This window comes from Stenella coeruleoalba (genome assembly GCF_951394435.1).
Source record: "Stenella coeruleoalba genome assembly, chromosome: 2".
In the NCBI taxonomy this organism is placed as follows: Eukaryota; Metazoa; Chordata; class Mammalia; order Artiodactyla; family Delphinidae; genus Stenella; species Stenella coeruleoalba.
Genome location: NC_137147.1, coordinates 82022105 through 82048788, shown reverse-complemented (window position 1 = coordinate 82048788; position 26684 = coordinate 82022105). Strand labels below are relative to the sequence as shown.

At 38.0% G+C, this 26684-nt stretch overlaps 1 long non-coding RNA gene across 3 annotated transcripts in view; it reads left to right on the top strand.

Moving 5' to 3' along the window:
• The window catches only part of LOC307181773, a 752523-nt gene that overhangs the window by 535975 nt on the left and 189864 nt on the right, over positions 1-26684 (top strand). For all 3 annotated transcript variants that reach the window (XR_013827034.1, XR_013827035.1, XR_013827036.1), the window contains one exon: positions 267-351. This is a non-coding gene — a long non-coding RNA (uncharacterized lncRNA). The remainder of the gene's footprint in view (positions 1-266; positions 352-26684) is intronic.

Genomic DNA, 26684 nt, shown 5'->3' with positions numbered 1-26684 from the left:
ATAATACTTCTTCTCTCTCTGATGAATAGATATTTCTATCATTCTTAATTTTTTTATCTATTAGTTAGGTCTTTTCAGTGATAACTTGTATACCCTTGTGACTTATAATGTTTTACCTTCACCTAGGTAATACGTAAGACTTATAAAATTGTTGGTATTTTTCTGATCTACTGATACAAGTGCTGCAAATGCAGTTTCTCTGATATAAAACTGTCAAGGAAGCACCTGTACACCTCTGATTCATGAATTTATGCTTTGTGTCACAGGATGCCAGAAGCCCACTGGACCAAAATAATATTAAAGACATCCAAGGAGAACATCTCTGAATGGGCGGCAAGATTCCTCAGACAGGTACACTGTCCTGTTTCTCTTGTTTCTGTCCTGCACCTCATCATGAGGTATGCATGGACTATTTAGCTGGTTGAAGAGGATTATGAATGGCAGTGGGAGGAGGCATTAACTTCTGTTTACATGAATACTGACTCGTAGGCATCATGACTTCATTACTACCTGTGTCTTCCCAGCATAGCCCTATAAATAGCCAGTGAGCCATGGTGACTCCCATCATTCCTAGGAAGCTTGGTGATGTGTTAGGAGCAAGCTTAGTGTCCAGTTGACCCATACAGGGAAGTATACAAGTCTGGGTAGGGCTGGGTTCAGAGGAGAGTGTCATAACCTGGGAGTCAATATTAGGCTTGAGAACAGAGCATTGCTGGGCCAGAAATTCATGCTTAAAGATTAGGAAAGGGATTCAGGAGTCAGGGAACCTAGCAGCCTCCAGGTACATTGCCAAGAAGATGGAATCTGATAGCAGAGAAGAGTGCAAACTTCCTACAGAAGGTACCTTCTTTTTCACTCTCGTGATAATTTCCATTCCCACATTCATGAGATGAAAGTTGTTAAGATGCTTGAACAAGGATTGTGAAATGACAATGACAGGATGTTTCCTTTTTTGTTTTTAATATTACAAAAAATATTTGTTTTAATATCAATGTTAAAAATGTGCTCTCTTGAACAAGATTTAAAACATGTATAATCCTTCCTTATGGACTGGGCATAGTAAAAGGGGAGTAACTCTGGCCTAAATGAATGAATATTAAGTTGCAGATGCTTTGTATTGTATACCCAGAGCCAAATGAATGACAACATGATAGTGTGATTGTAACCCCAGAGGTTTATTCCACACTGTGTTTTTTCCCCAAAGTGTCGTAGTAACTTGGGTCGCATGATAAGAATTTGATTTCTGGTCTTCCCACCCAACAATCTTGCTGTATAACAAATCAAAACTGAATCTCAAGCTGATGCCCTTGCCCTGCCACCCTCTGAGTTTACTTAGTAACTAGAATGGGTTTGTTCTGATCCAGCCACAGCAAACACCCTAGGCAAATATCAGGCTGTCAGTATGCCCCTACCTGTTGCCTTGGTGGTTCATCTCTCCTCTTCTGAAACCTTCTTCAGGCACCTTTGTGCTGTCCCTGGCCCACACAGGTCTTCCTACCACCAGGTCACACTCAAGGCAACAGCTTTTAACTTTGACTGTTAAGACTTCCTTCTCCCATCAGATTTTATTTGTCTGGTTTTTACTCCCTTTGGGGTGTTCTTCAAAGAAAAGTAATGGAGAAGAGTGAAGCTCCATGAATGAACTAAATATATGACTTTGGACTCATTTACATAACTTTCTAAACTGCTAAGCAAAAAGGCTATATTTAAGTCCAATACAAACACCTTGTCCTAACATGCTCCAGCCCCCATTGCAGGAGGAGATGATTGTTATGCTGTGTTTAAAGGCTGAAAGTAAAGGAAGGAAAACTTAAGCCACGTAAATTGAAAATAAATATTATTTTTCTCTAAGACTCAACAGTGTAAAATATCTCCTTTCAAGGAACAGACTATGTTATTAGTTCTCAATATGCCAAAAAGCCAGCAATGGTAGCCCCTACTTTACACCTACACTAAAAGAAATAAGTGGATGCTTTTTCTCATATTGTAAACTCAGCATTATTTAGAATCTCTTCTAAACTTCCAGCATTGTATGGTTCAAAAATATTTGTTTCCAGCTCAAAAATAAGTAGATTTGGTTTTGAAAATATTTTTGGCAGTTTTGTTTAAATAAAAGTTTTAGAAATCTTAATTCAATAATTCAAATCCTTTATGGTGTTTCCCTAAAAATACATCTCAATGCCTAAAAGGTATCTTAAAATGACTGGAATGGTGACTATGGCCATTAGCAGCACACAAGTGTCAAAACACCATATACAGCTGGCTTTGGCTTTCCTGAGTGAACCCAGAAAATGTAGAGGAAGAAAATATCTGAATAAAAGGGCATAAGTCACCTACAGTTGACGTAGTTCTTGACTCTTTTCAAAGTATTTGGGAGAAGAGAATAGACAAACCAGAAGTAGGCTGACAATGGAATACTTTACATGGAAGGGATGTTGTTTCTCTTTCTTTATTTAGTGAGCCTTTCTTCCTTACTGTCGTTTAGTTTTTCTTAGCAGTTAAAGTTGGGTACTAGCTTTCCAGTGTAATCACTTTGACTGTCAAGTGAGGGAAGTAACCTTAGCTAGCCATTTCTCCAAATGTACCTTAGTGATTTGATAAACATTTCTAGAAAAAGTACTGTAGGAAGATTGTTCCCTAACACAAACCTGCCCAGCTTGCATGCTTAGGACTATCTGTAGCATTCATCATGGTGTTCTCCACCTCACCGTCTGTTAGCACCTTGGGAGACAGAGGTCGAAATGTTTCCTGAGGGAGGTTTGTCCCCTCGAATCACTAGAAATCTATGAATTCCCTCCTTTCCAGTCATACTACTAAATCCCTCCATATATCCCGCTTGTTCTTTTTCCTTTCAACTGATTTTAAAAAGTCAAGAATAGTTAACTTTGGAAGTTCTTTGAGATTGGAGATTATGAGACAGGTACTTCTGCTTTATTTGGGAAAATGGTAGCTTCTGTGTTTCTATTCAATATAACCTGTTCCTGATTGCAAAAGCAACACCGTCTAGCACCACAATACATAAGGCAAATACTAACAGCCATAAAAGGGGAAATTGACAGTAACACAATCATAGTAGGGAACTTTAACACCCCACTTTCGCCAATGGACAGATCATCCAAAATGAAAATAAATAAGGAAACAGAAGCTTTAAATGATACATTGAACAAGACGGACTTAATTGATATTTATAGGACATTCCATCCAAAAACAACAGAATACACGTTTTTCTCAAGTGCTCATGGAACATTCTCCAGGATAGATCATACCTTGGTTCACAAATCAAGCCTTGGTAAATTTCAGAAAATTGAAATTGTATCAAGTATCTTTTCCGACCACAACGCTATGAGACTAGATATCAATTACAGGAAAATCTGTAAAAAATACAAACACATGGAGGCTAAACAACACACTACTTAATAACCAAGTGATCACTGAAGAAATCAAAGAGGAAATGAAAAAATACCTAGAAACAAATGACAGTGGAGACACGCGACCCCATCCTATGGGATGCAGCAAAAGCAGTTCTAAGAGGGAAGTTTATAGCAATACAATCCTACCTTAAGAAACAGGAAACATCTCAAATAAACAACCTAACCTTGCACCTAAAGCAATTAGAGAAAGAAGAACAAAAAAACCCCAAAGTTAGCAGAAGGAAAGAAATCATAACAATCAGATCAGAAATAAATGAAAAAGAAATGAAGGAAATGATAGCAAAGATCAATAAAACTAAAAGCTGGTTCTTTGAGAAGATAAACAAAATTGATAAACCATTAACCAGACTCAGCAAGAAAAGAAGGGAGAAGACTCAAATCAATAGAATTAGAAATGAAAAAGGAGAAGTAACAACTGACACTGCAGAAATGCAAAAGATCATGAGAGATTACTACAAGCAACTCTATGGAATAAAATGGACAACCTGGAAGATATGGACAAATTCTTAGAAATGCACAACCTGCTGAGACTGAACCAGGAAGAAATACAAAATATGAACAGACCAATTACAAGCACTGAAATTGAAACTGATTAAATATCTTCCAACAAACAAAAGCCAAGGACCAGATGACTTCACAGGCGAATTCTATCAAACATTTAGAGAAGAGCTAACACCTATCCTTCTCAAACTCTTGCAAAATAGAGCAGAGGGAGAAACACTCGCAAACTCATTCTATGAGGCCACCATCACCCTGATACCAAAACCAGACAAAGATGTCACAAAGAAAGAAAACTACAGGTCAATATCACTGATGAACATAGATGCAAAAATCCTCAACAGAATACTAGCAAACAGAATCCAACAGCACATTAAAAGGATCATACAGCATGATCAAGTGGAGTTTATTCCAGGAATGCAAGAATTCTTCAGTATACGCAAATGAATCAACATGATACACCATATTAACAAATTGAAGGAGAAAAAGCATATGATCATCTCAATAGATGCACAGAAAGCTTTCGACAAAATTCAACACCCATTGATGATAAAAACCCTGCAGAAAGTAGGCATAAAGGGAACTTTCCTCAACATAATAAAGGCCTTATATGACAAACCCACAGCCAACATCGTCCTCAATGGTGAAAAACTGAAACCATTTCCACTAAGATCAGGAATGAGACAAGGTTGCCCACTCTCACCACTCTTATTCAACGCAGTTTTGGAAGTTTTAGCCACAGCAGTCAGAGAAGAAAAAGAAATAAAAAGAATCCAAATCGGGAAAGAAGTAAAGCTTCTTCTTGTTTGCAGATGACATGATACTCTACATAGATAATCCTAAAGATGCTACCAGAAAACTACTAGAGCTACTCAATGAATTTGGTAAAGTAGCAGGATACAAAATTAATGCACAGAAATCTCTGGCATTCCTATACACTAATGATGAAAAATCTGAAAGTGAAAGTAAGAAAACACTCCCATTTACCACTGCAACAAAAAGAATAAAATACCTAGGAATAAACCTACCTAAGGAGACAAAAGACCTGTATGCAGAAAATTATAAGACACTGATGAAAGAAATTAAAGATGATACAAATAGATGGCGAGACATACCATGTTCTTGGATTGGAAGAATCAACATTGTGAAAATGACTCTACTACCCAAAGTAATCTACAGATTCAATGCAATCCCTATCAAACTACCACTGGCATGTTTCACAGAACTAGAACAAAAGATTTCACAATTCGTATGGGAACACAAAAGACCCCGAATAGCCAAAGCAATCTTGAGAACGAAAAACGGAGCTGGAGGAATCAGGCTCCCTGACTTCAGACTATATTACAAAGCTACAGTAATCAAGACAGTATGGTACTGGCACAAAAACAGAAATATAGATCAATGGAACAGGATAGAAAGCCCAGAGATAAACCCACGCCCATATGGTCACCTTATGTTTGATAAAGGAGGCAAGAATATACAGTGGAGAAAAGACAGCCTCTTCAATAAGTGGTGCTGGGAAAACTGGATAGGTACATGTAAAAGTATGAGATTAGATCACTCCCTAACATCAGGTGTGTGTGTTTGTCTTTGTACACATACATATTCAAAGGCATCTTGAAAATATGATTTTTGAACCCATATATTGTACCAATGTATGAGCATTTACACACATCATTAAAAACAGTCTGTATGAGTGATATTTAGTAGCCCCTTAATATTCCATCATATGTTTCTCCTACTAGGAGAAATTGTTGACCTTTAATCTTTTTAACCTATAAAAAATGGCAGTTTGACATGGTTCAACCTAGTAAAATTTGCTTAAAATTTTTCCCCAATCATTGGACATCATGTCTAGCTTTTAAAATGTTAAATAACTGACCTGTGAACATTTCTGAACATATTTGTATTTGTTCACATATTTAACCTTTTCCTCAGAATAATTTCCAAGAAAAGAAAGAATTGATTAGAAAGTATGAAAAACATGGAGTCTCTTATTACCTATTTTGAAATTCCTTGCAAAGAGGTTGTAGCAATTTATGTTCTTCTTGATTATATACAAGAATTCCAGTTTTACCCTATCCTCACAAAAATTGAGAATTATAATATTTTTATCTTTGCTAATCCTATAGGTAAATATTATATGCCATATTATTTAACCAGTGTGACTATAATTGGCATAATTCATATTTACTTCAAGATGAAAAAATTCAATTTGTAAATGTATGAAGTTAGTTGAGAGGCAGAGTCTAAAACATAGAATAGAATTGGGTTTAATGTGATATTGAATTACTCTCTTATTACCCCAGATCCACAATAACAGTGTCTTTGGTAAAGTATAGGAAACTGCAGAGGTGACAATTTCATTGATACGATCTTTGATTTAATGTGAGAAGAATCTGAGATTTGCCATTGTGAGTAATTCATTTGTATACAAAAATATATGTGTGGATTTGCCATATTTCTTCAGCAAAGGAGATTATTTGTTTCTGTGTTACTTTTGTTACAAAGCCTCATTTAAAATATGTGTTCTTTTCCTGTCCTTCAAAGTCATTTTAACAGTCAAATTTTGAGCATAGCTCATTTGTGAAATTAGCTGGTTCAGATAAAAGATAAAATGCTCTAGTCAGATTGTTCAAGAAAATGATAGAAGACACAAATTACCAATATCAGCTATTAAAATAGGAGGAATCACCATGGATTTTAAAGACATTAAAAGGATAATAAGAAAGTGTTATGCAGTAGTTTATGCCAATACATTTGACAACTTAGATGAAATGGACAAAATCTTAGAAAGCACAAACTATAAAACTTTTTTAAATTGAAGCATAGTTGATATATAATGTGTTAATTACTGCTGCACAGCAAAGTGATTCAGTTATACATATGTATACATTTTTTAAAATATTTTTTTCCATTATGGTTTACCATAGGATATTGAATATAGTCCTCTTTGCTATACCGTAGGATCTTGTTGTTTATCCATTCTATACACAAAAGCTTATATCTGCTAACCCTAACCTCCCACTCCATCCCTTGCTCATCCTCCTCTCCCTTGACAACCACCGGTCTGTTCTCTACGTCCATGATTTTGTTTCTGTTTCATAGATAGGTTCATTTGTGTCATACTGTAGATTCCACATATAAGTGATATCATATGGCATTTGTCTTTCTCTTTCTGAATATGATAATCTGAGTATGATAACCTCTAGTTGCATCCATGTTGCTGCAAATGGCATTACTTCTTTTTTTAATGGCTGAGTATTATTCCATTGTGTGTGTGTGTGTGTGTGTGTGTATGCACCACATCTTCTTTATCCATTCATTTGTTGATTGACATTTAGGTTGTTTCCTTGTCTTGACTATTGTGAATAGTGCTGCTATGAACATAAGGGTGCATGCATCTTTTTGAATTGTAGTTTTGTCTGGATATATGCCTAGGAATGGGATTGCTGGATCATTTGGTAATTCATTTTTAGTTTTCTGAGGAACCTCCATACTGTTTTCCACAGTGGCTGCACCAACTTACATTTCCACCAACAGTTATAAAACTTAATCAGGAAAAAAATAGATACCCTAAAGAGCCCCATATCTATTAAAGAAATCGTAGGAAGAAATCTTCTCATATTAGATATGTACTGTATATTGTACATCAAAAACAGACAAAAACTAAAATAGCTAAAAGCCCAGAGATCTTCACTGGTGAGTTCTACCAAACACTTAGGGAAAAAAATATCTACACCAACGCTTCAGAAAGCAGAAGAAAAGGAAGTATTTCTCAGCTCATTTTTTGAGGTCAGTATTACCTGATACCAAAACTATAGACATTATAAGAAAATAAACTGTAGATCAGTATCCCTCATGAACTTAGACACAAAAAGCCTTAACAACGTACCAGCAAATTGAAACCATCAATATATAAAATAGATAATATATTATGAATTAGTAGAGTTTATTCGGGAATGTGAGATCACTTCAGTTTTCAAACATTAATCACTTCATATCTTCATATCAATATCTTGAAAAAAATAATATGAGATCTCCTTATATGGAGAGAAAGCAAACTTCAAGAACCGTTCGTGATTTTAAAGATAAATAAAACTGGTAAACTAGAAGAAGGGAACTTTCTCAACCTGATAAAGAACATCTACAAAATATCTGCAGCTATCATTATCTGTAATGATGAAACATAATTGCTTTCACTCCCTAAGATCAGGAAGAAGGCAAGATGTCCATTCTTATCACATGTATTCAACATTGTACTGTATCTACTAGCCGCTGCCATAAGACAAGTTAAAAATAAATAAAAGACATACAAATTGCAAAGGAAAAGACAAAATTGTCTTTATTCACAGACAACATGATTGTACACATAGGAAAATCTGAAAGTAAAATATACTGGTTAATAAACTAGATGTGGTTCACATCACCCAGGGAGAGAGGATAGAATAGAAACAGAACAAAATCTAGTATTGAGTGTACAAAAACCCAAAGTTTAAATGGTGGGTAGAGGAAGATAAATCTAGGAAGGAGAAAAAGGAATGGTTAGCAAGCTATGAAGGAGAAGAAGGAATGGTTAGCAAGATATGACTCTTGATGAAGAGAGAGTCATCAAAAAGTACCTTTTCTGAAAAATGTGTACTTAGTATCACTCTTGATAAATTGAAATATCTTAAAAATAGGAGAAATTGTAATGAGAAATAGTTAAGCAAATAAGGATAAGTAAGTGAAAGTGATTTTAGATATTAGAGATGATGTCATGCAGATTGTGTGTTTTTCAAAAGAAAATAATTTTAAATTTTGTTTAATGCTTTTATTTCTTGTCCTAAACTCTACTTTATGTGACAGTCATTTTACTAATGCTCCTTTATTTTTTCCAGTCATCATTAATTTATAATTTTTAAATCTGCTCTTCAAGTTTCTCTTTTATATTCTATTTTGTTGCTATAGTTATAACTACAGAAAATATTTAGAATAGTCAAAGGAATGGTTTTGAAGAGAAACAAAGGATCTTGTTTTAATTATTAGATAAATATAGAGAAGACAAACAAAATATTAGCAGTGATCATCTCTGGCTATTTAGATTTCAGATACAACTTTCATGCATCTTTGTATTAACTAAATGTTTTAAGATGAACATATATTACCTTTATAATTTGAATTGTTATAAAGCATTAGTGCAATTTAAAACAAGGAGACACCATTTTTCATCTGTCCTATTTTGTTTATTGATCATTTGTTTCCTCTTTTTGAGTTATCTTCTATAGTAGTTTTCCCTTTTTTTACTGGATTGTTGGCCTTTTTCAAACTAATTTGAAGGCACGCTCTATAGGTCTATTGTCTCTCTTCTGTTATACAGGTTATTTATATTTTATCCCAGTTTATCATTTTGTTTTAATTTTATTCATGTCATTAGCCATATTGCAGTTTTCATTTGTATGTAGTAAAATCTGTTAGTTCTTTGCTGTATGTCTTATTGGTTCATGTGAAATTATTTTGACAGCAAAAAAATGATAATAAATGCACAGCTTTAGACAGACATAAATTGTGATATAGCTACCTGATTGAAAGCCATGCAGCAAACAAGAATTATTTAGTAACATTAACAATGTTTGTAATTTCTTGCTAATAATATAGTAAATGCAAACAATACAATATGAATCTTTGTTTTTACTATATGTACATATAGATCAACACATAGGAAACCAAGACTGACAATGCATAAATAGCAATTATCTCTGTGTGGTATAAGCATAGATGACATCATTTTCTTCTTTGCACTTTTCTGCGCTTTTCAGTTTTGTTGTTTCCTGTACCATACCTGAAAATAGCTTTTAAAATAAGAAAAAAGTCTTTAAAAGTATTTTAAAAATAAATATAAGACCATATATGAAAGTGATTATAATGAAATGATATACAAGATTAAGTTAATGAATGGATAAGTGGGAGTTAAGGGAAAGAGACTAAAGTTTTGAAGTTGGAAGCCTAAAAATATGGTGGTGCCCTTGACAAATTAAGGGTGTGGGAGGAGGACAACATGAGGAAAAATTGAAGAGTTCTACCTTAGACATGCTGAGTTTCTATTGACAGTGTACTGTCCATGTACACATAAGTCATTTGGAAATGTGGGACTGGAATTCAAAGTGAGAGATAACAGACATAGAAAGTCACATGAAATGAAGTAAAATAGGAGAATTCTGAGAATAGATGATTCCACAGGAGATATATCAAGAGAGCTTAGTCCTTAGGAAAGACTTCCATTGGAGGAACAGGAAGAGCACCTAGAAAAGGAGACAGAGCTGAGAAAGGAGACTGGATGACACAGACCAAGTTATCTATCTTGGGGATGATGGAGACAGGGAAGTTTTCACTGAGCACATGAACATCCTGCCATGGTCAAGAATGTGACTCTATTTCTGCTCTCATGCTTCTGAGTGGGAGTAAATATGCCAGAGTTCTCCCATCACCTTTCATCCTAAAGATCCCCACCTAGACTTTTCTACAACCAATTCTACAACCAATATGTATGTATCTTCCAAATCCAGAATAAGAGGGGAGCATTTGGAGATAGAGACCAGGAGAATTCAAGAGTTAGGTGGTGCCGAGGCAATGAAGTTCTCTCTTTAGAGAGGGGAAGGAGCAATATTTACTCTTGTCTTCTGGCACCCCAACAGAAGGAGACAGATTTCTCTACTACCAGGGTCTGATTCTGGAGAGAAAAGAACTGAGAAGGAATAGGGAATCAAAGTAATGACAAAGACTGAGTTTCCCATTACTTAGAAGAGTATGGCAGAAAGACCTTGAAGACCCAAGTCAGAGTAAACATCTGAGTCCTGCCACAGGTCTTTAGTGGGAGAGATAAAAACTTCCCCCTTGCCTGAAACACACGTCATCAGGAACGCCAGGCATGGCTGATCTCTATCAGCTTGCCAAGGCCAAGCCCCGTGCTATTCCAAGGGCTGGACCTGAGTGACCAGCAACTCCTTTAACCCCAAGGCCAGCTCTCCTTTCAACACCGATGTCTGCATGTTTCATTCTTTTTTTGTTTCCTTCCCGCATTAAAGATGAAGGAGACAAACAAGGGCTTTTTTTCTATTTTAGGAAGTTAGGCAAAGATCAGGCTGTACGGAAGAGAAAGAGATGGAGTCAAAGATATGGAAAAGTTAAAAAAATACTGAAGAGTTAAAGAAAGAAGAATATAGATCCAGAACGGGAAACAAATCTCAAGATTCCTCAGACTTAGGAAAGAAATTTTGCTTTGCAATTAAACACATACTTGCCCCAAAGATGACATAACAAACCATTGTCTGCTTGGATATATTGTGATTAGTTTTCCTGGGGACAGAGCAGAAGAGTCAGGGGTCAACACCGTTGATACCACTTAGGGAAGTTGGAGGCAAAGCAAAAAACCTCAGTGGTAATAATTGGAGCAACAGCCTTTTTAGGAAAGGAGGGCTTATGCATTTTTCTCTTAAATGTAAAATGAAAAACAAATATTAAAAATGAACAGAAATTTTATTTCTTTTTCAACTATAGTTGCTCTTGGAAACAAGTACCAAAGATACTTTGTTCATTGCCGCAGGCCTAATAAAATGTAAGGCACCAAATGTGTAATTGGAAGTTTATCATCTGGAGACATCTTCCTCTTTAAAAGCATAGGCATCCAGCAGCAGTCGGTTGGTGTCAAGCAAACAGCCAAGCCAAACAGCAGTTGCTTACTGTTTGGCATGCAGGTGATAGGGCCATCAAACCATTTTTCAGAGGAGTCCACAGCTCCCTGCGGAATATCCGGGAGGAGGAAAGGGAACAGGAGTTTGGAAGGGAGGATGGCGGGACCATCACAGAACCATGGAAAGAATGCCAGTACGTGTATTGGGATTGGGGATGGGGAAGTTTTACAACTTTTAAATCTAAATTAAAAAGGCAAATATTTCTTAAGTAGTTATTGATACAGGAGATGACTTACAACCATAATAATGGGCAATATTTATTGAGTACTTGGTGTGTGCCAGATAACGTGCTAAGCACTTTAAATGTTGTATTGAATTCTCAAAACAACTCAGTTTTATTGATGGAAACTATGATTTTTAGTGAGATGGAGTAGCTCACTACTGTCTACATCACATAACCAGTGGCAGAACCAACAATTAAACCCACATCAGTCTGGCTTCAGTACCACACTTTTGCAAACCACCACCTCTTTCCCACCACACACTCAACTGAAATGAAAGGGTCTTGTTTGTCTCAGTCTTGTTTATATATTTTGAGATACAGTGAGAGCTGCTTCCTATCCCTATTCTTTTTAGAATTCACCAAGAATAAGAGAATTCAGTCAGAATTGCTGAGACAAGCTCCCCTGGCTAAGTGAGAGGCAGTCTGGAAGTTTCTGCTTCTTTTGAGTGGTTTTTTCTCACAGTCCATAGTTAAGGCAAAAACGATTAGGTGTATTTCAGGATGTGTGGTTTCAGTGGACACTCCTAAAGCATGCAAAAGAAGGGACTGTACATAAAGCAGACACACAGATGGTAAGAAGTACTGGTCCTTTCCCTAATACTCAGTTAATCACCTCTCAGGTGCTATGCTGACTTCATCCAAATACATCCCAGTTTTCACCTGGAGAGGCTGAAAACATACACAGGAGTGGTCTTTACTTCTTCCTCCTCTGCTTCTTCATCTCCAAGGGAAGACTCATTGACAGGGTGTGTGTGTGTGTGTGAGTCTGTCTCTGTCTCTGTTACTCCATGCTACATGCTGCTGCTTTTCCTGTTTGTGTGCTTTTCCTAGAATGAGTTAAGGCCAAGAACTGAAAATTTAGGACTAAAGCTACTTCCTAACACCAGTTTCACAGCAACAGTTGACGGTGATTGATGTGCTCTGTCTCTTGAAACATTTGGGAACATTCAGTTCCTTGCCCACAATTGCACGGTTAGTGAGAGACACACGGCTCACATACAGGGCTAGCTGATTCTAATGCCTGAGCTGTTAAACACTAATCATACTGATCTCAAATCATCGGTTACAAAGGTTACAAAGGAGGAAATCAACATAGTATCACAAGCAGAGAGAATCCCTGTATTCACGAGAAATGGGCCTTTATTACAGAAACAGTTTCTATAAAACATTAGATTCTTTCACACTACAAACCTCCACTTGCTCTGTATCCTGTATGACCTGTAACAGCTCCTGTCTCCTCCACCTGACGCTCCCCACTGGGGTTCTAGTGACTCCCCACTCCCTTTGTCCCTTGAGGCTGAGGTGCAAATGCTCCCCGCCTTCCACGGCCCCCTATGGCTTCCCTGCACTCTGCCCAAATCTTTGGGCATCGTCTCTTCATTAAACCCTCCTATGTTATCCATTTTAAAGGTTCATCTTTTTATTGCCAGTATTCTGACTGATTCACTCTTACAATATTACATTTAAAAATAGAAAACTACATTACATCTACATTCTGACAGTCAAGAAATTTTATACTGGAGACCTTCAAGATGGCAAAGGACTAAGATGTGGAGATCACCTTCCTCCCCACAAATACATCAGAAATACATCTACATGTGGAACAACTCCTACAGAACACCTACTGAACGCTGGCAGAAGACCTCAGACTTCCCAAAAAGCAAGAAACTCCCCAAGAATCTGGCCGTGTAGCTGACAGGGTCTCGGTGCTCTGGCCAGGTGTCAGGCCTGTGCCTCTGAGGTGGGAGAGCCGAGTTCAGGACACTGGTCCACCAGAGACCTCCCAGCTCCACATAATACCAAACGGCAAAAGCTGTCCCAGAGATCTCCATCTCAGCACTAAGACCCAGCTGCACTCAATGACCAGCAAGCTACAGTGCTGGACAATCTAAGCCAAACAAGTAGCAAGACAGGAACACAGCCCTACCCATTAGCAGAGAGGCTGCCTAAAATCATAATAAGGTCACAGACACCCCAAAACACACCACCAGACAGGGTCCTGCCCATCAGAAGGGCAAGATCCAGCCTCAGACACCAGAACACAAGCACCAGCACCCTCCACCAGGAAGCTTATACAACCCACTGAACCAACCTTAGCCACTGGGGGCAGACACCAAAAACAACGGGAACTATGAACCTGCAGCCTGCAAAAAGGAGACCCCAAACACAGTAAGATAAGCAAAATGAGAAGACAGAAAAACACACAGCAGATGAAGGAGCAAGATAAAAACCCACCAGATCTAACAAATGAAGAGGAAATAGGCAGTCTACCTGAAAAGGAATTCAGAGTAATGATAGTAAAGATGATCCAAAATCTTGGAAATATAATAGAGAAAATACAAGAAACGTTTAACAAGGACCTAGAAGAACTAAACAGCAAATAAACAATGATGAACAACACAATAAATGAAATTAAAAATTCTCAAGAAGGAATCAATAGCAGAATAACTGAGGCAGAAGAACGGAAAGTGACCTGGAAGATAAAATAGTGGAAATAACTACCGCAGAGCAGAGCAGAATAAAGAAAGACAAATGAAAAGAACTGAGGACAGCCTCAGAGACCTCCGGGACAACATTAAACACACCAACATTCGAACTATAGGGGTCCCAGAAGAAGAAGAGAAAAAGAAAGGGACTGAGAAAATATTTGAAGAGATTATACTTGAAAATTTCCCTAATATGGGAAAGGAAATAGTCAAGTCCAGGAAGCACAGAGTCCCATACAGGATAAATCCAAGGAGAAACAAACCAAGACACATATTAATCAAACTATCAAAAATTAAATACAAAGAAAAAATATTAAAAGCAGCAAGGGAAAAACAACAAATAGCATACAAGGGAATCCCCGTAAAGTTAACAGCTGATCTTTCAGCAGAAACTCTGCAAGACAGAAGGGAGTGGCAGGACATATTTAAAGTGATGAAAGGGGAAAAACTACAACAAGATTACTCTACCCAGCAAGGATCTCATTCAGATTCGATGGAGAAATTAAAACCCTTACAGACAAACAAAAGCTAAGAGAATTCAACACCACCAAACCAGCTTTACAACAAATGCTAAAGGAACTTCTCTAGGCAGGAAACACAAGAGAAGGAAAAGACCTATAATAACAAACACAGAACAATTAAGAAAATGGTAATAGGAACATACATATCGATAATTACCTTAAATGTAAATGGATTAAATGCTCCAACCAAAAGACAGACTGGCTGAATGGATACAGAAACAAGACCCATATGTATGCTATCTACAAGTGACCCACTTCAGATGTAGGGACACATACAGACTGAAAGTGAGAGGGTGGAAAAAGATACTCCATGCAAATGGAAATCAAAAGAAAGCTGGAGGTGCAATCCTCATATCAGACAAAATAGATTTAAAAAAGAAAGACTATTAGAAGAGACAAAGAAGGACACTACATAATGATCAAGGGATCAATCCAAGAAGAAGATGTAACAATTGTAAATATTTATGCATCCAACATAGGAGCACCTCAGTACAGAAGGCAAATGCTGACAGCCATGAAAGGGGAAATCGACAGTAACATAATCATAGTAGGGGACTTTAACACCCCACTTTCACCAATGGACAGATCATCCAAAATGAAAATAAATAAGGAAACAGAAGCTTTAAATGATAAATTAAACAAGATGGACTTAATTGATATTTATAAGACATTCCATCCAAAAACAGAAGATTCCACTTTCTTCTCAAGTGCTCATGGAACATTCTCCAGGATAGATCATATCTTGGGTCACAAATCAAGCCTTGGCAAATTTAAGAAAACTGAAATCATATCAAGTATCTTTTCCAACCACAATTCTGTGATACTAGATATCAATTACAGGAAAAAAATATGTAAAAAATACAAACACATGGAGGCTAAACAATACACTACTAAATAACCAAGTGATCACTGAAGAAATCAAAGAGGAAATCAAAAAATACCTAGAAACAAATGACAATGAAAACACTATGACCCAAAACCTATGGGATGCAGCAAAAGCAGTTCTAAGAGGGAAGTTTTTAGTAATACAGTCCTACCTCAAGAAACAAGAAACATCTCAAATAAACAACCTAACCTTACACGTAAAGCAGTTAGACAAAGAAGAACCAAAAAACCCCAAAGTTAGCAGAAGGAAAGAAATCATAAAGATCAGATCAGAAATAAATGAAAAAGAAATGAAGGAAACGATAGCAAAGATAAGTAAAACCAAAAGCTGTTTCTTTGGGAATATAAACTAAATTGACAAACCATTAGCCAGACTCATCAAGAAAAAATGGGAGAAGACTCACATAAATAGAATTAGAAATGAAAAAGGAGAAGTAACAACTGACACTGCAGAAATACAAAGGATCGTGAGAGATTACTACAAGCAACTATATGCCAATAAAATGGACAACCTGGAAGAAATGGACAGATTCTTAGAAAAGCACAACCTTCTGAGACTGAACCAGGAAGAAATAGAAAATATAAACAGAACAATCACAAGTCCTGAAATTGAGACTGTGATTAAAAATCTTCCAACAAACAAAAGCCGAGGAACAGATGGCTTCACAGTCCAATTTTACCAAACATTTAGAGAAGAGGTAACACTTATCCTTCTCAAACTATTCCAAAATATAGCAGAGGGAGGAGCACTTCCCAACTCATTCTACGTGGCCACCATCACCCTGATACCAAAACCAGACAAAGATGTCACAAAGAAGAAAACTACAGACCAATATCACTGATGAACATAGAAGCAAAAATCCTCAACAAAATACTAGCAGACAGAATCCAATAGCACATTAAAAGGATTGTACACCATCATAAAGTGGGGTTTATCCCAGGAATGCAAAGATTCTTCAGTATACTCAAATCAATCAATGTGATAAACCATATTAACAAATTGAAGGAGAAAAGCCATATGATCATATCAGTAGATGCAGAAAAAGCTTTTGACAAATTTCAACACCCATTTATGATCAAAACCCTCCAGAAAATAGGCATAGAGAGAACTTACCTCAACATAATAAAGGCCATATATAACAAACCCACAGCCAACATCATTCTCAATGGTGAAAAGCAAACCATTTCCTCTAAGATCAAGAAAAAGAAAAGGTTGTCCACTCTCACCTCTGTTATTCAACATAGTTTTGGAAGTTTTAGCCATAGCAATCAGAGAAGAGAAAGAAATAAAAAGAATCCAAATCAGAAAAGAAGAAGTAAAGCTGTCACTGTTTGCAGATGACATGATACTATACGTAGAGAATCGTAAAGTTGCTACCAGAAAACTACTAGAGCTAATCAATGAATTTGGTAAAGTAGCAGGATACAAAATTAATGCACAGAAATCTCTTGCATTCCTATACACTAATGATGAAAAATCTGAAAGGGAAAATAAGGAAACACTCCCATTTACCACTGTAACAAAAAGAATAAAATACCTAGGAATAAACCTACCTAAGGAGACAAAAGACCTGTATGCAGAAAACTATGACACAGTTGACAGAAATTAAAGATGATACAGACAGATGGAGAGGTATACCATGTTCTTGGATTGGAAGAATCAACATTGTGAAAATGACTCTACTACCCAAAGTAATCTACAGATTCAATGCAATCCCTGTCAAACTACCAATGGCATTTTTCAGAGAACTAGAGCAAAAAATTTCACAGTTATTATGGAAACACAAAAGACCCTGAATAGCCAAAGCAATCTTGAGAAAGAAAAACGGACCTGGAGGAATCAGCCTCCTGGATTTCAGACTATACTAGAAAGCTACAGTAATCAAGACAGTATGGTACTGGCACAAAAACAGAAATATAGATGAATGGAACAGGATAGAAATCCCAGAGATAAATGCACGTGCATATGGTCACCTTATCTTAGGCAAAGGAGGAAAGAATGTAGAATGGAGAAAAGACAGCCTCTTTAATAAGTGGTGCCGGGAAAGCTGGACAACTACATGTAAAAGAATGAAATTAGAATACTCCGTAACACCATACACAAAAATAAACTCAAAATGGATTAAAGATCTAAATGTAAGGCCAGGCACAGTCAAACTCTTAGAGGAAAACATAGGCAGAACACTCTATGACATAAATCACAGCAAGATCCTTTTTGACCTACCACCTAGAGGAATAGAAATAAAAACAAAAATAAACAAATGGTACCTAATGAAACTTAAAAGCTTTTGCACAGCAGAGGAAAACTGAAACAAGATGAAAAGACAACCCTCAGAATGGGAGAAAATATTTGCAAACGAAGCAAATGACAAAGGATTAATCTCCAAAATATACAAGCAGCTCATGCACCTCAATGTCAAAAAAACAAACAACCCAATCCAAAAATGGGCAGAAGACCTAGACATTGCTCCAAAGAATATATACAGATTGCCAGCAAACACATGAAAGGATGCTCAACATCACTAATCATTAGAGAAGTGCAAATGAAAACTACAATGAGGTATCACCTCACACCAGGCAGAATGGCCATCATCAAAAATCTACAAACAGTAAATGCTGGAGAGGGTATGGAGAAAAGGGAACCCTCTTGGACTGTTGGTGGGAATGTAAATTGATACTGCCACTATGGAGAACAGTTATGGAGGTTCCTTAATGAACTAAAAATAGAACTACCATACAACCCAGCAATCCCACTACTGGGCATATACCCTGTGAAAGCCATAACTCAAATAGAATCATGTACCACAATGTTCATTACAGCTCTATTTACAATAGCCAGGACATGGAAGCAATCTAAGTGTCCATCAACAGATGAATGGATGAAGAAGATGTGGCACATATATACAATGGAATATTACTCAGCCATAAAAAGAAACAGAATTGAGTTATTTGCAGTGAGGTGGATGGACCTAGAGTCTGTCATACAGAGTGAAGTAAGTCAGAAAGAGAAAAATATATACCATATGCTAACACATACATATATGGAATTTAAAAAAATGGTTCTGAAGAACCTAGGGGCAGGACAGGAATAAAGACATAGTTGTGGAGTATGGACTTGAGGACACGGGGAGTGGGAAGGGTAAGCTGGGGCCAAGTGAGAGTTTGGCATGGACATATATACACCACCAAATGTAAAATAGATAGCTAGTGGGAAGCAGCCACATAGCACGGAGAGATCAGCTCGGTGCTTTGTGACCACCTAGAGGAGTGGGATAGGGAGGATGGGAGGGAGAAGCAAAAGGGAGGAAATATGTTGATGTATGTATATGTGTATCTGATTCACTTTGTTATAAAGCAGAAAGTAACACACCATTGTAAAGCAATTATACTGCAGTGAAGATGTTAAAAAAAAAAAAGAAATTTACTACCAGGGAAGTACGATAAAATCCTCCCTCCCGTTCATTTAATCCCCCCCCTTCCACACTCTGCCTTTTCCTCTCAGATTGCTTGTGCTCCACACTTCACACTCACACCTTTCCACTCTTAGCTCTGTGGCTTTTGATCCATATCATGATGTCCCTCCACCCCCTGCCCACTCCCAGCACAGTTACCACCTCTGCCCCTTACCCCCAAAACTGCCCATGGAGCCATCTCCATGAGCTATTTTCTTCACACCTGTGTCAGCTTCAGAGCAGTACCTTAGTGGGGATTTTATTCTGTCAGCATCTCCAGTGGACTTCATTTCCCCCCACTCCTGCCAAATCATAGCGATTCTATCCTTTAAACTCCAGTTGACATCTTACTTCATTTACAAAGCCTTTATTACAGAAACAGTTTCTATAAAACATTAGATTCTTTCACACTACAAACCTCAATACTAGCAAATAGTTTTCTCCAGCAATTCATGCGTGCTTCAAATTTGTACACTTGAATGAGTCCTAAGTGTGAATTCAGATATGTCCATTTATTTGTATACCTCCATACACCATTATCTGTTCTTGGGATGGCAATGCATTTGTCATGTGGTACATTGTCCCTGGCACTGGGTGCTTAGTATCTGTTTCTGGGAATGCTGGTCAGGGGAGAGAAAAATATATAGTTCAGGTTTCATGTCTGTCTGTCTCTCTCTCTCTCCCTCCCTCTCCCCTCCCCCCACTCGCTCCCTCCCTCTCTCCCTCTCTCATTCTCTCTCTTATTAAAGTGAGTCCCTAAAAGCTTGCCTCACTTGGTTCCGTTTTCAATACATAGGTCATTCAAATGCTCATTCTGTGTGTGAATTCGGCATGGAATGTGTAGTAACAAGAAAGAGAAATATACAGACTCTCCGTGCTTAGCATGGCAATGTGTTGTGTGGCTTGGGTAGGTATGTCTGGGAGTATCATATGGCGATCACTCAACCCAGACACAGAAGAGCTTTGTATGGCATCCCTCACCGTCTAGCCCCCAGTAACAGACATTCAACTGAGCTGGCTCACATCAACTGCGAGAAGTTTCAATGTAGGTCCTGAAATATTTTTTCAACTGCAAAATATTCATTTTTTTCCAAAAAAAAACATTCAATTACTCCTTTATCCTAGTGTCCAGTCCCACATCATTTTTTGCCTCATGGGGTTCAAGTTTACGCCCTGAATTTAACGATGCAACTGCCTTAGTTCTCACAGCACACGTGAATGTCTAGAGGGCTTGCCTTTAAATTAGCTACCGTTAATTGTTTATAAATGCCTCAACAACCCCATTCCATAAATGTCAAAAACAAGGCTTAGGATGTTGAAGAAATTTGTCTAAGTTCATACAGTTAATATATGGGGATTTTGAAATTAAACTCAGGGTTATTTCCAGATACCCAAGTTCTTTACCACCACAGTATACTAGAGTGTTAGCATAGACCAGTGTTGGCTTTTTTCAGTGAAATGCAAAACCAAGAAAGTTCATTCCAAAAGTGCTCTTAAGACTCTTATTTTTCTAAGAAAGTCATCAGGAAAGCTATAGCAAATAGCAGTGGGATGGATTCATGAGCCAAGGACAGTAGTTGTATCACTTCACGACAGACATAAGCAGAACATTCTTGGAATAGTTTGTAGACCTCTAGCAGGAATAGCAAATCTCCCCTGTCTGCTTCATATCAGAGGGGATGGGGAACAGCACTGCCTCCTGGATCGTGCACCCCAGAAGATTTTCAATAATAAGGATTTTCCACGATGGAGTCAGTTTCGAACAATTTCAGATGTTTAACCAAACCTCGCAATTGTCAAGCTTTGTTGAAGAGTTCTGTCAAGTTAAACTGGTCTGGGTGATGGACAGGGTCATTAAAGCCAGTGGGATCAGTCACTTGGAAAATGACAGTGGCTGGGAGACTGCAAATGAGTAAAAGGCCATGACACACCTGACTCTTTGGATCACTGACCCGTCCTTGTGGGTTTTCTCTTCAAAGAACGCAGCCACCGCCACAAGGAAAAGTACCCAAACACAATAGTCACAACAGAATGTACTTGCCCTCAAACTTGGCTTCTTAACTACCATGGTACGGGAACGAGATCCCATCTACCTCAATTCACCCCCAAAAAAGGTATTTGTGCCCCACAGTTTTGCAGCTTGTGAGGTTCTTTCCTTTGCCTAAAGGTGTGAGAGCAGTAAATTCAGAGGCTGTGTGGTTAAAACCCCTGGCACTTCCTGCTGTGCACAAATGTGGCTATGGATTTCTCTAAAAAATCAATTTAAACGATTTCACCACGTGCTTTATCATGACAACTTGGGGGAATGGCAAAACACAGCCATCAGGTGGTCCTAAATCTTTATCCTAGTTATTTGTGTCTATAAGTCAGCTGTTTTAACTCACATTGAATAAACAATTTAACCATGAGAAATACTTGGGACCACCTAGCCACTGTCCCTCTCTTCCTGATAGTATATGTAATCATATGCATCCATTGTATATAAATGGTGATGGTTTGGATGAAGACGTGCTGCGATGGAGCAAGGGAGCCATCCCTACCCCCCTACCTGGCACTGTCACGCTCCTCCAGGAGCCTTGACCATGGTTGTGTGGTCAGGATTTTACTCTAATATTGGTGTATCAGGTGTGTTAGAGAGGAAGACAGTGTGATTCCAGGCTGATGGTGTGAATACTTTGGGACCAGTGTGATCCTATAAAATGCTTGGAGAGTATCTTGTGTGACTACCTTAGTTGTGACAGACCTTAGTTGTTGAACATTTTATCATCATCCCCAGTGAAATATTTAATAATAAATAGTAAGGTATTTTCATCAGTGTTTAAGTTTTGGGAAGGAGCTAGGCTCTACAGAGAAAGAACCTTGAAAAGATGTTTTTGTAAGTCAGCCATCTTTGCTGGTTGCTCTGGGTAAGGCTGGCTATTAGCAAGACGTTCAAGAAGCAAGAACAGAGTCATCCCGGGATTTGTTTCCTGCCTCTGAGAGGAAGAAGGTGGTCAGTGAGCCTTCCAAGAAATAAAACAATCGGCTGGGAGAGGATCCTTGTGCTTGAAGGACTCTGCCAGCATCCCCTTAGACTAATAAAGTATCTGCCTAAGAGCCCGACACATGCCACTGGTCCCTCAACAAACAGAAGTTCCCTTTATTTCTTGTATATTGACAGAAATAATGGAAGAGTTTCACATGATGTATATTATACATGAAGTGCTTAGTAAGTTTTCACTAATCAACATACATCATGTGAGCACTCAGAGAGAAATAAATCCTAGATAAATATTGGAGGACCAGGGAAGTAAAAGCAACCATCTAAAATGTCATCCCTATCTCCACTCACTCTCATACCATCATGTGTATTTGTATAACATCTATCACAATCTTAAATTATCTGTTCAGTTATATCCCAGAACCTAGAACAATGCCTGCCTAGCATATAGTATGTGTTCAGTTAATGTGTGTTGAATAAATACATACATATGTATAGTATTGAATGAATATATATTAAATCAATCAATGACAGTAAACTGTTAAAGGTCCTATGATACAATAGGTAAGTTCAGAATATGAGTTGAAAGGGCCTCTTTAAGGGCCAAGCTAAGCCATGCTCTGACTATGTAACCTTGAGTAGGTCATTTGATGTCTCTTTGATTCATTTCTTCATCTATAACTAACAATAATACCATTCTCACCAGGTTGTTATAAAAATTAAACCATTAAATACACATGAAAATAATGTGTAAACCGTAGACATCATGCAGATATGAAGACTTTTAGAGTGATAAAAAATAGGCACAGTGACATAATAGGATTATTGTGTATTTAAGAACCAAGTTTAGCATGGTTGATAGCCTGGGAAGGAGACCCTCATTCTGAGTTCTACTATTCCAAGTGGTCCTTTCAGAGTTCTTCTTCCTGCTCTCAGAATGAGTATGTGTTCTTCCCCCACCTACATCAGTGGTGTGCACAAGTAACAATCTTAACGTTTCTCTACCTCTTACTCATCCTTAAGACCCACTTCAGGTGTTGCTGCCTCCCAGAAGCCTTTGCTGATGTTCCCCTGTGTGAACATCCTATGTACACAGCACACTCTGTTAGAGTTTTTCATCGGTAATCAGATGCATATGTCCTTGCTTAGTCATCTGGGACTGAACCATAAACTCTGAGAATTATGTCTTTCTTCTGATTATGACCTGTGCCTAGAACAGTGTCTGATACAAAAAATTCAGTAACTATGGAATGAATTAATATAAGTGAACAAGACTTAGAAAGGCTGATGTTTCCATTGGTTGACATTGCAGAAAATCTCCTTACTCAAGCCAGTTAATAGTTAATCTTCCAAACACATTCTAAAACTTGACTCACAGAACTTTAGGAATGTGTGTCCTTGGATGGGTTAGAAAAATATCAAGCGAGCCATGACTGTTTATCTCTTAAATGATATTTCCCTCCCTTAATTTTCCTTATATGTCTCCTGTAGCAATAAACAGGGTCTCTCTTCTTACCATGGCATGAGTACAGCATGAACCACAAACTCCACACATTCCTCTTACTGAGGCAACTGTACATGTTTTCCAAACGAAAAAAAAATAGATGCAAGATGTAGAAGTCATCAGCAAATTTTTTTTAAGGTTCCAAAGATCCCTAGAGAAATTAACATTTGCAAAATCACTTTGAACTCTGGCATTCAACAGCTTTTTGAAAGTTCCATACAATGAAAAGTTCCAGTCCCATAAAAGCAGAAATACCTTTCTGGGCTTATTTCATGTCAGAATGCAATAAGGTTCATAAATGTCTCTGTGAAGTTTGAGTGTAATAAAGTTCAGTCATAAAACATTGAATATGCGACAGGCTTCTAGACCCGTTGAAGCACTGACTGTGTTTAACAGGGCTCCCTTCACAGCATACTTCATCAGCAGCAAGAAGAAACAGGAAACAGAGCCAGAAAAAATCTATAAATACCTGCAAGACAACCATCAAAGGCTTTTTTACTCTTTTACAGATCAGGCTGAGGCAAGCTGACATTCACCATCACTCCACCCAGAGTACTTTCGTAGAAAGCGCTGTACTTCTGTCCCCAAAGAGCATGTCAAATCCACTTCTTATTTGGATGTCATTCAGCAAGTGGTAGATACTCTCCAAGAGCTTCAGCAGTAGCCTGTCCTACAAAATAAGTTTTTTTCTTTGGGAACCAAAGAAGCAGGTTCCTTCCTCCTGTCCCAAGTTGTCTGTGTACCTCCTCTTGAACCCAGACCCAGTCCACCACCAAGCCGCTAGACCCCAGCTGGAGCAATTATTGAGACATTAACAAAGCTCAGTGGGTAATTCCATTTCGCAATTTGGGCCTGCAGGCTCAAGGGTGTCTCTTCCCTAGAAATGACCACATCCTCACCGAAGGGTTTCCCTCTCTTTTCATGCTTCTATCAGACTTACAGAACTGCATCTACAGGATTTAAAGGAAAACTCCAGAATCACACCCAAATTGCATATTCTCACTTCATTTAGATTTCTGCTGAAATGTCTTCACCACATACAGCGCTATCCTGACCACCCTGATTAAAACAGCCCCCCAATTTGTCTATATCTCCTTACCCGATTTTATCTTTTTATAACTTGTATCACCCCTTGTCATATTTACTCGTTAGCTGTTTCTGTCTCTCCTAGTAGAATGTAAGCCTCCTGAGGGAAGGGACTTTGTCTGTTTCACCTACACATTGTTGTGTTCTCAGGGGTTAGAATTATTTCTAACACCTGGTTGATGCTTAAAAATTACCTGTTGACTTTAGTGTGAATGAATAGATGGTTGGATGAAAAAGATAGGACGTTGTGGACAAATGATACAAAGGAAGGCTCAGGAAATCCATATTGCTGTCAGCCCATTTTGAAACACAGCATGCCTGTCTGTTGTTGTTCCTGTTGGTCTCTCTGCCTGTGATGTCCCTACTCCCTGAAAAGGGACTTGTCCTTAAACACCCACTGCCAATTTCACCTGCTCTCTGGAGCAGCCTCAGCCCTCGCAAGGTAGAATCAGTCATCTTCTCCTCTGTGTTTCAAATGCATTTTAAACTTACCCCCACAAAGTCTTTTGAACTAGGTTTCCTCCCTCCCCATTTGCCTCCTGTAGAAGACAGTGTGTTTCCTAAAGACGTGGCCTGGTAGTCACACACAGCTGTTGATTGTCTAAGGTGCCTAGGATATATCTGTGAGCAAAGTAGCCAAAGATCTGTAACTTCATTAGAATTATTCTAATAAATGTGTTTCAGATATTTGTTTTGAAAAATGAATTTTCTTCAGCAATATCCGTCAGTCTTCTCATCCATGAGCCTCAGTATTTCACTCGCTGCATCACATCTCTCAAGAAGGGCAGTTGCTTGTTGAGTGGACAGTGAGAAAGGCGTGTCTTCCTTTTCAGGGCTTCTGCTATTAAGTGCCATTGCCGAGGTTAGACTGAGAAATCCAGATTTTAGTTGACAATCAAAAAATAAATAAATGGAAGTGGGGAAATCAAAGAATTCCTTAGGAATAGAGTGAGGTCAGCAGCATAAAATCTCCCACAGCCTCAGGGCCACAAAAGATTGTTGAGGTAGAGGGCATTGATCTGCTGCTCATTCCAGCACCATCCCTCCACCTACAGAAACAAGCATCGTGGCTGGTCCCACAACAGCCATGGAAACTGCCCTGAGAATTTGCTACACCATGTGGGTATGAGACTTGGAAAAATCACTCCCAAGTAATGGCAACTAGTAGTTAAATTCATGTCATCACTTAGTTTGATGTGGAACTTTTTTCATAAAGCGCAAAACATTGAAGGAAGAGGGGTTTTTTTGGTCTGCAGTATTTGAAAGTCAGTGGCACTCAACGTTGTCCAAGATGTTAGGAAATCGAATCTTTCTTGCATGGCCTCTATTCATAATGACTTGCTCTCTTCATCACTGACACCTCTTTCCCCTCTCAGTAAATTGTCAATACTCATTAAATCTCAAACCAGAACAGGTCGTGTGTCAAGCAGAAGTGGATTCTCAAAACAAAAAGTGAAGAAGTTTGAAATCAGAACTGTCTCATAAAATATAGGAATATGGACACCCTACCAATAAAAGAATGATCCAGTCTTATAACAGGCTTCTGCTGGGGAATATGGGCAACAAAGTTAATCCTCTATCTACACATCCACTGAAAAGGCAATGCACTAGTTTCTAAATATTCAAACAGACATAAATAAAACAACAAAATTTTAGAACTAGAAGGGATATTAACTCAGCCATCCATCCAACTACAGTTTTCGTCTTCGTTCTGAGTGAGTACCCAGCTTCTCCTTAAATATCTTCAGAGACTACTCTTTGCTCATTTATCTTCAAACATCCTCAGACATCCCCTGAGGATGTTTCATAGCTAATGTTCAGTATCTGCAGTGACATATACTGATGAAAAAAAGAAGGAAATTTTAAAAGTCTGATTTCCAAATGTTTC